The sequence below is a fragment of the Arvicanthis niloticus genome, chromosome 2 (assembly GCF_011762505.2).
Source record: "Arvicanthis niloticus isolate mArvNil1 chromosome 2, mArvNil1.pat.X, whole genome shotgun sequence".
NCBI classification, from domain to species: Eukaryota; Metazoa; Chordata; class Mammalia; order Rodentia; family Muridae; genus Arvicanthis; species Arvicanthis niloticus.
The window spans coordinates 61,741,937-61,757,358 of record NC_047659.1 but is presented as its reverse complement, the minus strand read 5'-3'; the positions used below and the strand labels follow the sequence as shown (position 1 = coordinate 61,757,358).

General features: G+C 35.7%; 2 pseudogenes; both read left to right on the top strand.

Moving 5' to 3' along the window:
* Positions 1–1,172: 1,172 nt before the first annotated feature.
* LOC117703163 (olfactory receptor 5W2-like) lies at positions 1,173–3,761 on the top strand (annotated as a pseudogene).
* Positions 3,762–5,233: 1,472 nt separating this feature from the next.
* On the top strand, positions 5,234–9,833 carry LOC117703162 (olfactory receptor 5W2-like; annotated as a pseudogene).
* The last annotated feature ends 5,589 nt before the right edge of the window (positions 9,834–15,422 follow it).

Genomic DNA, 15,422 nt, shown 5'->3' with positions numbered 1-15,422 from the left:
GAAGTTCCTGTCAAACAGGTCTTTCACTTGCTGGGTAAGATTTACAGCATGATATTTTATATTATTTGTGACTATTGTAAAGAGTGAAGAGTGTTATTTCCCTAATTTCTTTCTCAGACTGTTTATCATTTTTTTTTTTTTACAACAGAAGGCCACTGATTTGTTTGAGCTAGTTTTATATCCCACCACTTCACTGAAGTTGTTTATCAGCTATATGACTTCTCTGGTGGAATTTTGGGGTATGCTTATGTATACTGTCAAATCATTAGCCAATAGTGATACTTTGACTTCCTCATTTTCAATGTGAACTTTCTTGACCTCCTTTGGTTGTCTAATTGCTCTAGCTAGAACTTCAAGTACTGTATTGAGTAGATAGAGATTGGGCAGCCTTGTCTTGTCCTTGGTTTTAGTGGGTATGGTGGTTTGTATATGCTTGGCCTAGGGAGTGGCACTATTAGGAGTTGTGGCCTTGCTGGAGTAGGTGTATCACTGTGGATATGAGCTTAAGACCCTAAGGCCAGCTGCCTGTAAGTCAGTATTCTTCTAACAGACTTTATATGAAGATGTAGAACTCTCAGGTCCTTCTGTACTGTGCCTGCCTGGATGCAGCCATGTTCCCAACTTGATGATAATAGACTCAACCATTGTATCTGTAAGCAGCCCCAATTAAATGTTGTTTTTATAAAAGATGCCTTGGTCATTGTGTCTGTTCACAGTAGTAAAACACTAACTAGGTCAGTGGGATTGCATCTAATTTAATTTGATGTCGGTTGTATTTGCTATCTATTGCTTTTATTATGTTTAGGTATGTGCCATGAATTCCTGATCCTTCCAAGACTTTTAACCTGAAGGGGTATTATATTTTGTTGAATGCTTTTTCAGTATCTAATGAGATGATTATGTGAATTTTTCCTTGAGTTTTGATTATATAGTGGATTACTCTGATAGATTTTTCTATATTGAACCATCTCTGCTTCCCTGGGATGAAGCATCCTTGATCACAGTGAGTGATAGTTTTGATGTGTTCTTCAGTCAGGTTTTGAGAATTTTATTGAGTATTTGTATTTCGATATTCATAAGTGAAATAGACTCAGAGTACCATGGCTTCATAGAATGAATTAGTTAGTTTTCCTTTGTTTTCTATCTTGTGAAGTAGCTTGAGGAGTAACCGTATGAAGGTCTGGTAGTATTTTGCACTAAAACCATCTGGCCCTGGGCTTATTTTGTTTTGGATGTTTTTAATGATTACTTCTGTTATCTTTAGTTGGTATAGAATTATTTAGATAGTTTACCTGATCTTGATTTAATTTTGGTACATGTTACCTGTCTATAAAACAATCCATTTCATCTAGATTTTCCAATTTTGTTGAGTATAGGCTTTTGTGGTAAGATCTGATTTTTTTTTTAATTTCCCCCATTTTTGTTACTTCCATTTTCATTTCTGATTCGGTTACTTTGTACACTATCTCTATGCCCTTTAGTTCCCTTGGCCAATGGTTTATCTATGTTGTTGATTTTCTCACAAACCAGTTTTTGGTTTGTTGATTCTTTGTATTTTTTCTTTTTCTTTTTCATAATTGGTTGATTTTATCCCTAAATTTAACTATTTATTGGTGTCTATTCCACTTACGTGTGTTTGCTGCTTTCTGTTCTAGAGTTGTAAACTGTCCTGTTAAGTTGCTTTTTTGGGATCCCTCCAATTTCTTTAGGAAAGCATTCTGTGCTATGAATCTTCTTCTTAACACTTCCTTCATTGTATCTCATAAATTTGGGTATGATGTGTCTTCATTTTCATTGAATTCAATAAAGTCTTTAATTTCTTTATTTCTTCCTTGACCAAGTTATCATTAAGTTGAATTTGAGTTGAGCTGGTCAGTTCCCATGCAGATGTAGGCATTCTGATGTTTTTATTATTGAAATCCAGCCTTAGTTTGTGGTAAATAAGATTAAAATTAAATTTTCAGAAGAAGATATAAATCTAAATAATCTAAATATTGGTTTTCTTCACTGTGTGTTTGTGTGTGTGTGTGTGTGTGTGTGTGTGTGTGTGTATAATTTCACTTTACATCAAGTTCATTGCCCCTTCCAGGTCACCCCCATTCAATTATTATTACCCCCTTCTCCTTTGAGAGTGTCAGGCTCCTATTCTGTGAGGCTAGGAGCTTCATTTCCCACTGAGGCCACCTAGACCAGTCAGCCCAACTAGAACATATCCCACATACAGGCAATAGCTTTTGGTATTGGCCTCTCTCAAGTTGTTTGATATCTACATGAAGAAAAAGCTGCACATCTAATACATATATGTACGGAGGCCTAGTTCCATCCTGTGTATACTTTTTGGTTGGTGGTTCTGTCTCTGAGAGCCCTAAGAGTCACGATTCATTGACTCTGTTGGTCTTCCCTATGGAGTTGTTAACCCCTTAGGGGCTAGAATCATTACTCCTAGTCTTCTATTTGTGTCCCCAAGCTCCATCCACTGTTTGGCCATGGTTGTATGCTTTTGTCTGAGTCATTTGGATGGTTGGGTCTCTCAAGGTACAACCATGGTAGACTCCTGTCTACATGTATAACAGAGTATCATTAATAGTGTTGGGAATTGGTTTTTTCCCGTGGAATGTGTCTCAAGTTGAACAGGTTATTTTTTGGTCATTCTGCCAGTCTCTGCTCCATCCCAAATTCCTGTTTTTCTTGTAGAAAGGATATGTTTCAGGTCACAAGTTTTGTGGATGAGTTAGTGTCCCTGTTGCTCCCCTGGAGTTCCTGCCTGGCCACAGGAGGCAGCCTCCCCAGACTCCATATTCCCAAAGCTTAGTCACAGCTAAGGACACCCCCATTGATTTTTTGGTTCCTCCCTATCCCAGATCTCTGTCTTATCCTATAGATGCCCCTATGGGATGCTTATTTCCACACATACACATGGCCATCTAGGCAACCCCATGACTCGCTCCACACCCAACTCTAACATCCCCATTCTTCTTACCAAGTTCTCTCCTACTATCTTCCTTCCATTAGTATTCCCCTTTCCAATTGAGACTCAATCACCCTTGCTTGTTTCCTCCTTACTCTCCAGCCTCCTTGTGGCTGTGGAGTGTAGAAGTAGTCTTTCAGCTCCACACCCCCACATAGTTTTTCGTTAGCCACTTTGCTTTCTGTAACTTTTGGTATTCCACAGTAATTGGACCCAAGGTGCTGTTATATTTTTTATCTGAAGAGAAATAAATTCCCACAGTTGGTTGTGCACTTCAGTTCATTACCCTCTGTGTCTTTGTAGATTCTGAGTGTATACTGCTGGCAGTGGTGGCGTATGATAAGTACCAGGCCAACAGCAACCCTTTTCTCTACATAGTAAACATGCCCCACAGGCTACACTCCCTCCTCATGGCTGGGTTTTACCTGGTGGAAAGAGCAGATGCTTTGATACATACAATCTTAGCCTCTACTTATATTTCTGTATGTCCAATGTTATCAACCAATTTTTTATTGATGTACCTCCTCTTCTATTAATATCTTGCTATTAATACAGAAGGCAATGACTTAGTAATATTCACAATGTTTTGATTTATTGAATTAAACACCATTTCTGGACTTTTGTCTATTACTGTTGCATCATTCCATCAGTATTGAAGCTCTGCTCTGCAAAGGGAAGGTTCAAAGCTTTCTCTACCTGTGCCTGCCAACTGAGTGAAATTACAAATTTGCAGGGAACTCTACTCTTTATGTATGTCTGGCCAAATTCTTCCTACTCTCTAGATCAACCGTAATGACCACTGTTCTAAACCCTGGAGTTTTCAATGATTTCCCTTCTGTTTATAGCCTGAGGAAGTAGAATGTAAAAAAAGGTTCTAGAAACACTGAAGAATAAAAGATGGTTTCATACCAGTTTACAATATAAGTGTACAGGATTGCTTTAATTCATCCTGCATTACAAATGAAAGACATTTCATTATACACTAATTAATAAAAACATATTATCAATATGCTCTAGCATCTATTTTAAGAATATAGTGCTTCAATCTATGCTTAGATTTATACGTTCTAGCATCTATTTTAAGAATATAGTGTTTCAATCTATGCTTAGTTTTTATAAACATCATATTATATTCTCTGTTTTTAGAAAATTTCATAACAATGTCCATTGTGGCCAAGTTGTATATATTCATTCTTTCAGTAAATGTCTATCTACTTCAATATTGTGTAGCTTATTATTTATTGCCTTTGGGAGATTTAGATTTTTTGAAGCTAACTAAGTAGCTTAATTGGCATTGAGTACTATATGTATATGAACAATTACTATATACTCTCATATATAAACTTCAGAGAAGAAAAATGCACTTAAATCTATGACTCAGCTCCAGAAAAGACTCTGTAATCCAGTTTTAGGAACCATCTTTCTAAAAGTTACATGCTCTCTCCCAGTACAGGAAAAAAAAAAAAAAAACACGAAAGATGATTATAGGGAAGGCAACAAAGTCTGTGTCATGAATCTAAAAACTAGTTGTCTGGTTTGAATACATTTGTGATTGGAAGATCAACCATATTTAATTAACACAAGTACCAGTGTTGGCATTGTATTAACTGAGTCTTCCATCATTTTCTTCATTGGCTTCTAATTTATTCTCTTTTTCTCTCTCAGTTCTAAGCATTCCTTGATTTATAAATATGTCTTAAGTTGCTGTATGAAATGAGAGCATATGAGCATGCATTTGCTCAAACACTGAATGACCCTAATTGTGAAAATTTCAGTATCACAGGTAGGAAACAAACATGAGCCATCAAATAACAAAATAAACATCCATATAATATGAAATTTAGGAATCTTCATCAACCATTGTTAAGAAAATCCTACCTAATCATGTGGCTTAGTCTATGTACATAAATATATACTTTGGAGTTTGAAGAAAGTATATTAACTAGTTGTAGAAACAAACGTAGAATATTTCTAAAGACTTGTGCTCCTGAGGGATGAGCATCTTGCCTTTCAGTTTGTCTTTTGTTCAATGATTATCTTGTGTCTGTCTTAAAGAATGTTGAATTTTATTGCATATAAACAGTGATATCAGGTGCACATTAATATTATTTTAGCTTCTACAATATGTGAATATACGATAAGGAAAATTAAATTCCACCAATGTCTCAAAATACAGTGAGTGGATTCATTAATATTATGATGAGCAACCGAGCTGAAGGTAAACATTTGGTCCTTGAATTTATTTAAATGACTGTATGACTCAAAATGAAGTTTCAGCAGATTGCACTTCGGTCTGAAGGTTACACAGAACTGTGGATCATAAACTCAAAGATATTGCGGTATTGAATGAATTTGTCTAATTTAAATGTTCATATGTTCTTCCCCTCATCCATTCTCAACCATACCCTTCTTTTTAAATGGTAGCTGCAACCTTAGGTAAGTAATACTGAGTTATATATTTCCACAAGAGCAGTCTGTTTGCTTTGGATAATATGTTTAGATCCAAATCTAAAGAGCTTCTATAACACTGAGGGAAAAAATGGTTAACCACTAAAAATGATTTTGGGAAAGATGACTCCTGATCACTCTGAAACGTGCTAAACAAGTTGCTTTTGCTGATAAAACTCTTGAGGAAGGCAAATACATTGATATTCTTTTCAGTTTGCTACCATTACTGCTAAGCTTGTGGTAACATCAACATTGCATTCTCTTATTGTAAGTACTGAATATTGTCATGCATTGTGCCAAGCAAATATTTTATTTATTCCAACACAGTTCAACAAAGACATGGGAAGACTAATTCTGAATTTCATATCAGAAAACAAAAAACCCAGGATATCAAAAGCAGTTCTTAACAATATAAGAACTTCTGGTGGAATCACCATCTCTCAAGCTGTACTACAGAGCAATAGGGATAAAATCTGTATGATATTGTTACAGAGACAAATAGCTTGATCAATGGAAGAGAACTGAAGACCAGAAATAAAACCACACAATTATGGAAGCTTGATCTTTAAAAAAGAAGTCAAAAATATACAATGAAAAAAAGTATCTTCAATAAATGGTGCTGATCTAAGTGGCAATCATTATATAGAAAAGTGAAAATGGATCCATATTTGTCACCTTGCCCAAAATTCAGGTCGAAGTTTATCAAGGACCTCACATAAAACCAGATACACTAAATTTAATAGACAAGAAAGTAGGAAAGAGTCTCAAACTCATTGTCATGGGGGAAAATTTCCTAAGCACAACTCCAATGGCCGAGGCTCTAAGATCAATAATTAATAAATGGGACCTCATGAAACTGAAAAGCTTCTGTAAGGCAAAGGATATAGTCAATAGGACAAATTGGCAGTCTCTATGGAAAAAAATATCACTAACCCTACATCCAATGGAGAGCTAATATACAAATATATAAAGAATTCAACAAAAAGTTTTTAAAATATTGCAATGGTTTATTTTTTCAAAATTAAAACATCATGAAATCTCATCATATTTATTGTGGCTTTGTAGAGAAGTCAGGGAAATTCATAACAATAAAACAAAACCCAGACCCAAAGGGACCAATTAAGACATATTTATGGTAAAAAAAAAAAAAAAAATGAGGTATATGTGATTTATGTTTTGAAACCCAGAAATAAATCCACATACCTATGGATTTTTGATATTTGATACAGAAGCAAAAACTATATTATGGAAAAAATGAAAGAATTTTCAACAAATGGTGCTGACCAACTGGATGTTTACATGTAGAATAATGAAAATAGATCCATACATATCAACCTGTACAAACTCAGTCTAAGTCAATCGAGGTCTTCAATGTGAAACAACATACACTAAATCTCATGGAAGTGAAGGTGGGAAATACCCTTAAATACATTACTACAGTTGACAAATTCCTGAACAGAATACCAATGGCTCAGACTCTATGATCAAAAATTAATAATGGCAACCCATGAAATTGCAAGGCTTTTGTAAGACAAAGGACATTGTCAATAGGACAAATCAGTAGCCTACAGATTGGGAAAAATGTTCACCAACCCTGCATCTGACACAGGGCCAATATTCAAATTTTACAAAGCATTCAAGAAGTAAGACACCAACAATACAAATAAACTAATTTCAAAATGGGGTACAGAAGTAAACAGAGAATTGTCAACTGAGGAATTCTGAATGGCTGAGAAGAACTTAGAGAAGGGTTCAAAGTCCTTATTCATCAGGGAAATGCAAAATCAAAACAAATCTGAGGTTCCATCTTACACCCATCAGAATTGCTAAAATCAAAATGTCAAGTGACAGTGCATGCTTGGGAGGATGTGGAGCAAGAGGAAGACACCTCCATTGCTGGTGGGAGTGCAATCTTGTACAACCACTTTATAAACTTCAACTAGTTCTACATGAATACCCAGCTATACCACTCCTGGGCATATACCCCAAAGAAGTTCCAACATCTCACAAAGACAATTGCTCAATTATTTTCATAGTACTTTTATTTGTATTAGCCATAAACTGGCAACAACCTAGATATCCCTCAACTGAAGAGTGGGTAAGGAAAACGTGGTACATCTACACAATGGAATACTATCCAGCCATTAAAACCAAGATATCATGAATTTTCCAGGCAAATAAATAGAACTTGAAAATATTATCTTGAGTAAGGTAAACCAGTGCCAAAAAAGGGCATGTGTGGTATGTACTCAGTTACATGTGGATATTAGCCATAAAATACAGGTACTATGTTATAATCTACAGACCAAAAGAAGCTAAACAAGAAAGAACGCCCAAGTAAGGAAGCTTGCATCTCACTTAGAGGGGGAGTAAAATAATCATAAGTGGCAGATGGACAGAGAAAACTGGGAGAAAGCAAGGATGGGGTTAGGAATGGAGGATTCAGGATCTGGTGTTGGGAAGGACAGGAGAAATGGGTAGACAGTCATGAAAATGGAGGGAAATCTGCAACTAATGGAGGTAAGGGGGAGCATCTCTAAGTGGATACATGGCATGGAAAAAGGGAGGTGCATAAGACCACTGAGGGCTATCTTAGCTGTGACTCAGTACATTGCAGATATGGAAACTGAAAAGACAACTTCTTGTATGCAGACAGGAACCCCAGTGGAAAGATAGAGACACCAACCAACCTGCAAAACATTCATCCCAAAATTTATACTGTCTACAAATAATGCAGGCATGGGAAAGGAGCAGAGACCGAGGGAATGGCTAATCAATCACTAGTCCAGCTTGAGATCCATCCAGTCTCTAACACTGTCAATAATACTCCGTTATGCTTTCCACAGAGGAGCCTGTTGTCCTGTGAAAGGCTCCACCCAGAAGTCGAATCTGAGAGATACAAACACCCTCTGCCAAATGGTGTATAGAGCCTGGGGATTTTTACAGAAAAGGATGAAGTCCTGCAGGCCCTGAAAGGGATAGGAACTCCACAAGAAGACTAACATAGTCAATTAACTTGGACCCTTGGGGCTCTCAGAATCTAAACCACCAATGAAGAACGTACATAGGCTGAACCTAGACCTTCCCACTTATATGTAGTAGATGTTCAATTTGAAATTTATTTGTGTCCTGAACAACTGGAGCCAGGGATATCCCCAAAACTGTTGCCTGTTAGTGGGATATATTCTACTAGCTGGGCTGCCTTCTCTGACATTAGTGGGAGAGGAAGCACCTAGCCTTTCAGAGACTTGAAGTGCTAGGGTAAGGGGAAAACCTTGGGGGTGAGGCATTCTCCAAGAGGAAAAAGGGAGGAGGGAAGTATTGCAGGAGGTGGTAATGGGAAAAGGGGGTAATGGGGAAAAGGCAGTGACCATGAGTGACCATGTAAAGTGAATGAGCAAAAAAAAAAAAAAGAAAGAAAGAAACATTCGAATATTTTATATTAAGAACTTGCTAGGCAGGGCGGTGGTGGCAACAAAAATAGTGAGAACTTCACTATTTTTATTGATTTTGTCTTGTTAGGACTTTCTGCCAGACAGGATGTGCAACAAGGCCTCTTTGCATTGTTCTTCCTTGTTTATGGCCTAACTGTAATTGCTAATCTAGGGATGATCCTGCTGATTAAGTTGGACAGCAGGCTTCACACACTATGTATTATTTCCTGAGCAGTCTGTCCTTCTGTGACATCTGCTACTCCTCCGCAGTCTCTCCCAAGATGCTGGCTGATTTCTTGTCTAAAGAGAAGAAGATTCCTTACAATTTATGTGCTCTTCAAATGTATTTTTTTTTCGTGGCTTTTGGAGATATAGAATGTGTCATGCTAGCTGTCATGGCCTATGATCGTTATGTTGCCATCTGCAATCCACTGCTCTATACAATTACAATGTCCAAGAAGGTCTGCATCCAGCTTGTGGCTGTTGCCTATGCAGTAGGCTTGGTGGATTCAGCAATCCACACATCCTTTACCTTCCGACTCTCCTTCTGCAGTTCAAATGTCATCAACCACTTTTTCTGTGACATTCCACCCTTGCTGGCCCTCTCCTGCTCAGATACATCCATCAATGAAATACTGCTGTTCACATTTAGCACCTTCCTGTTAGGGTGCAGCGTTGTCACTGTCTTTCTCTCCTACTGCTATGTCATTGCTACCATCTGCAGGATGAACTCTGCTGAGAGCAGACGCAAAGCATTTTCCACATGTGCCTCCCACCTCATGGCTGTGGCCATTTTTCATGGAACTCTGCTCTTCATGTATTTCCGACCAAGCTCAAGTTACTCCATGGACACAGACAAAATGGCCTCTGTTTTCTACACAGTTGTGACTCCTATGTTAAACCCACTGATCTATAGTTTGAGAAATAAAGATGTGAAGGGAGCTCTGAAGAAGGCAATCAAAATTAATTTGTGGACTGGGTAAAATTCTATATCAAGTGACAAAATGAATGGAATATTATGAGACTGTGTTCATTAACATAGATTCCTTAGTATACCACTTTGGAAATATTTTCTACTGATTATTGAGTATAATGAAAGCAATAACTTTCCTTAGTCTTCATTCTAAACTAATAGACAATAAAGAACCAGCACTCAAATTTTGTAGAGAGGGTCCTTAACAACTTTTTTCATTAATAGATGAGATACAACCTGGCTCAGCAAACTCTTCACATCTAAAATCCTTCAACTTTTCCTTTAATTTCAGTAAAAGCACCCATAAATAAATTTGATATATTCAAAGTGAATGTTTGAAAATGAAAATGAGGCTTGTATTGTTTTTTGGCAATAACCAGGTATACTAGTGTCATCCGATTCATGTCCAGAACATTCTAGTCAATAATTAGTATCTAAATGTACAAACACAAGCAAACAACAGACACCTGCTTTAGACTTCCACCTTGTGTTGCTATTATTATTATGTCATTTAATTTATGTTATTTTTACTTGTCTTTTCATCTTTGGCTAAAGAGTTCTCATTAAAAGCCAACTATTGAATAAATAAGTGTATATACTTTTAAAATTAAAATGCCTTGGTTAATTATAAGTGTTCATAAAACTTTCTTTTCATTTCATTATTATATATTGTATCATGAATTAAATATTTCTTTTGTGTTTGGCCCAGATATGAGTGGGTAAAGGTAACTTGGTATCATTTTCTATTCAGTTGTCTTACTTGCATCAATAAGCTTCCCATGATCAGCTGTTGTGGATAGCTGCTTGGTTCTTTTTCTGCTCCCCCAAGACTGTGCCATTACTCAGGTGAGGTCAGGTGAAATCTTAATTGGTCAGATAAGGCTAGATCCTGTGGACAGTGGAAGGGAAAGTCAGAGCTGAAAGTTTTCTAAATGGGACAGAGAGAGATGGAGAGAGAGACAGGATGGAGACAGAAACATACTTTTTTTGTTGTTAAAATCAAATAAACTAAAAATATCATTTTACTATAATAAAACTATTTTATATGCCTTTCAACAAATTATTATTGATATACCCATAATGAACAGGGGAAATTGTGACCTCAACTTTAATTCACATTCTTCTATATTCCCTATAATAATATAAGTATTTTTCCCAAGATAAACCACTTACAATTACATTATTGCTCACGTAATAATTTTTAAAACGTTGTATTTAATGTGTAAGAGTGTATTGCTTCTCTCATATATGTGCAGCACATGTGTTCCAGATGCACAAGGAGATCAGAAGAGGGTATCTGACAGCCAGAAATTACACCTACAGATTGTTGTCAGTTGTCATGTTTTTGCTAAAACTTAACTCATTCCTCCACCGTTAAAAATGCTCTTCATCACTGAAGCATTTATTTCCATCCCTTACTTTTACATTGCTTAACATAAAATATATTTGGCAAGACTTTTTGTCTTGTTAGACTTCTTAGTACTAAAATCTCTTCATTGTTTATAGTAGTAAAAAGATTGTTTATGAAGTTTTCCAGGGTCTGGAAGTGAAATATATGTTGGAGAAGCCACAATTGGGCATGTTCGAAATACTATTCTAGAAACAGATAATGTAAAGTATATACAGTGTAAAGATATACTAAAAATCAAGCAATTGGTTCACTGTTGAGTGTCAATTATGTAGTATATGAACTACATAGCAATGAAATATTTAAAATTTACAGACACTAAAGCAGTGAAGCATTCCAAAATTAGAAAATGAAATTAACACAAGTGTCTTGGAAATAACTACATAGGGGAAGAAATTTAATTTTATTAGTTTCTGGTTCAGTTAATTATAATAATACAAATTATATTTTACTTCATAAAATATGTACATACATTTTCTATATAATTTACAATATAAATTAACTTGAAATTTTTATTCTGATATATCAAGTTGATGGCAGAAGTAAGAAATAATAGTTTCCACTTTAATTAGGAGCTTCATGCACTCACAGGGGAATCAAAGACCATGAGGGAAATTGATCACAGTTTTTTATAGCAACACAGCCTAAAGGGAAGAGGCTACAGAGACATGAGTCCCAAGTGAAACATGTAATAATGTAATGCTGTCTTATAATCTGTTACCAAAGACCAACTTACCTCAGATATGTACCTGAAATTACAAATCCAATAATATAAGGTTACAAATTATCCTTTCAGAAAAGGCATAATCAGTTTATAAAATAATAAATTATATAGGATATTTGGGCAAGTATATTTACAATCTATTAAAAGTACTATTCTATATTCATAACATTCTGACAGTAATAATATTCTGACAGCGCTCATTTGTATTTATAAAACCATATTTAATTTATTTAATAGATTTTTAGAAAATAATCGGCTGGGCAGTGGTTGCACACGCCTTTAATCCCAGCACTTGGGAGGCAGAGGCAGGTGGATTTCTGAGTTCCAGGCTAGCCTGGTCTACAGAGTGAGTTCCAGGACAGCCAGGGCTACACAGAGAAACCCTGTCTCAAAAACAAAAAAAAAAAACTTATAGAAATATATTAAAATAATAAATAGTAAATTTAAAATCTTACTGAGCTTTATATAATGAAGTGTTAGGCAAATTCATATATATATATATATATATATATAATTTCCATTTAAATATTACTAAAATAACACACACATATATGTATATATGTATAAATATATATATTATTTATGTTATCTAAGTCACACACACTTAGAAAATCATAAAAATTTAAATAACTGCACATACTCATGAGGCCAGGATATCTTGATAGTTTTAATTTGCCCTCAAGTTGCTTATTTTTTTTAATATTCAATATACAATATCTGAAGCTGTTCATAGACATTTGTGATTTAATGCTGCTTAGACTAATTTTTAGCCTTTTGCTTTAAATGATTGTAAGATTTTTCTTTTGGTTCCATAGCCTCCCAAAAAATATTCAATAAGTATGGTGGCTAATTCTTCATATAAATTCAGAAAGAAATATAATCAGGAGTTATTGTTACCTATCATAAACTAATAGACATTCTGATCACAATAGTAGAATTTAATAATAGTTATTTTGAATAGGAATGTGGCTATCATTTTTAAATTTACCTTATACACTGAACCTTTTTGTTTTGAAAATAAGTTATGTATAATTGAATCTTAACTACAGTGAATTTAAAACTTCAATGTCCTGCCCTTAGTTAATTAATATTATTTTATAAGTCTATCACATGATAGTACAATAAATATATAATTCCTTTTAAGGAAGGCTAATTCAGGGAAACTAACATGTCAAGGGTGGAGATGTCAGGGGCAGCCCTGCTTATACACTGAAGTCCTAAAATCAGCCATAAGCCTAAAATCAGCAATAGGCCTGACTTACATGCCTGCTAACACAAAGTCTTGGGTCTCTATGGAAAAAACACTGAAACAGAGGGCTATAAACTATTATAAACAGGCAGCTTTTGTTGAAATCTACCAGCCTGAGTAGTCATAGACCTTGTAAATAGGCAGCCTTTGGCAAATAGTACCAAATTAGATAAGGACAAGTGAATCATAGGCAGAGTCATAGTGGCCTGACCCCTGAACCTTCACCCAGCTGATACCCTGTTCTGAACACCTATGAATACCTATGCTCCTGTGTCATTCCCTTCCCCACATCTTGCATTTTTGTGTTTATAACCCCCATGTTAAAAAGTAAAAATTATGATTTGATAAAAAAAAATCACACAGTGTACCTCTGCTTCTGCTGATTTAGCTCCTGACAATCTATTTTCTTGTTCTCAGAAATACTTTGAATTGTAAAACATTATTGTTGTTTTTATTAGTATTCTGGTTAAAATAATTTTTATTGATCTCATTTTAAACTTCAAAGTTTGTAGTGAGTTAAAATGTCCTTTAACATAATTATAGGTCATATTTGTTTACATAGTGTAAAATGCTAGTTAATCTGTTGAACATTTTAAAAAACTGGATTCCTTTTTGAGAATTTCATATATGAACACTGTATTTACATAATTTTCCCCTTTCTCTCCTTCTGCCCACTTTTCCCAACCCCCCATACTTTTAAAATATATCTTATTATTTAATTGTTGTTTATATATGTATATGTATATGAGTGTATATGTTTATACAAATATTGATAAATAAAGTGTTTTGAAAAAAACAGGGTGGAATTTGTCAAAAATACCTTCATTTCAGAGTATGTCAATTACTATGTCAGATAGAGTACTAAAATTAAGTAATATGTAATACCATACTACATTTACTATGTCTTCAATTATTTTATTTTATATTAAATACTATTATTTTTTATTATTTCCTTTAAATGTTACTAAAATTAAATAACACATAATATTATTTAAATATATAAAATTAAATGCAAAACAGTATACATTGATGATTGAAGTATTGTTGGGAGCCGACTTTAGTAGAAAGCGGCTAGATCAACTTTGCAGCCATCTGGAACCATATACCCTGATGAAAGACTTGGTTGTCAAAAGCCTATAACAGCTGAAGCACACTCTGATAAATATATTTTTTATCCCACATAGCTGGTTTTGCTGTTTAGTGACCTCAGCTGTATGGTGCACGTGGTAAAATGTTTTCACCTGTGTTCTCCTGCTTGCGTATATAAATACCTCAGAATTCCCTTCAATAAGAGAGACTTGAGAAAATAGGAGAGACTTGATCACACCGTTTGGTCTCCATTCTTTGCATCTCCTGCCCCAGCAGCCCCACTCTCTCTCTTGACCAGAGCAGTTAGCCCCAAAAGCGTTGAGGCAAAGCGTTGAGGCAAAGCGTTGAGGCAGAGCACGGGTCACAACAAAGTATAGTGTGTATTTCTGAGGATGAAAATAAACTAAGGAATAAAATAACGTTTTGTGCTGGGCAGTGGTGGCACACGCCTTTAATCCCAGCACTTGGGAGGCAGAGGCAGGCAGATTTCTGAGTTCGAGGCCAGCCTGGTCTACAGAGTGAGTTCCAGGATAGCCGGGACTACACAGAGAAACCCTGTCTCGAAAAAACAAAAAAACAAAAAAAACAAACAAAAAAAACCGTTTTGCATAATGAAAGTATTATGAATGTATCGCTTTTCATTTTTCCCCCTTGGGTAACTTCTTTTTTTAATTACTTGTTTTATTTATTTACATTTCAGGCATTTTCCCCTCTTTCTGATACCCCTCTACTACAGTTCTACACCCAATTCCATCTCCTTCTTGCCTCCCCTCCCCCACATTGTCCTTCCCTGGTGCCTTAAGTCTGCTGAAAATTAGGTGCATTTTTTCTTCCACTGAGACCAACCAGGCAGTCTTATTCTTTATGTGTGTCTGAGACCTCAGACCAACCTGTGCATGTTGCCTGGTTGGTGGCTCATTCTTTGGGATCTCCAAGGGGTCCTGGTTAGTTGACTTTGCTGGTCTTCCTATGTGGTTTTCTTCCCCTTCACCTCCTTCAATCCTTCCCCTAATTCCTCCAGAGGAGTCCCCAGCTTCAGTCCAATAGTTTGGTGTAATTGCATCTGTCTCAGTTAGGTGCTGGTAGGGCCTCAGTGGACAGCCATACTAGGCTCCTATCTGTAAACACA